A 327-nucleotide genomic window follows, 5' to 3' on the forward strand; every position below is an offset into this window, starting at 1 on the left:
ATCCCCCATCTCCCTCCCTCCCCTTACCCCTCTCCCTCCCCTTTTCCCCTCCCCCCTCTCTCTCTCCCTTCTCCATCTCCACTCCCTCTCCCTCCCCCTTCCCTTTCCCCCTTCCCCCTCTCCCACCTCCTCCCCATTCCCCTTCCCTTCTCCACCACCCTCCCACCTCCTCCCCATTCCCCTCCCCTTCTCCACCCCCCTCTACGCCCACTCTCCGCCCTCCACGCCCTATCAAGACTCCCGTCACGGTTTCGGGCGTGGGCGGGCGTGACGGATGGTGTGACGGTCGCCAACGGTCGTGACATCTTTGTTATCGGTGACAATGAC

Source organism: Penaeus monodon, chromosome 29 (assembly GCF_015228065.2).
Source record: "Penaeus monodon isolate SGIC_2016 chromosome 29, NSTDA_Pmon_1, whole genome shotgun sequence".
Classification (NCBI taxonomy): Eukaryota; Metazoa; Arthropoda; class Malacostraca; order Decapoda; family Penaeidae; genus Penaeus; species Penaeus monodon.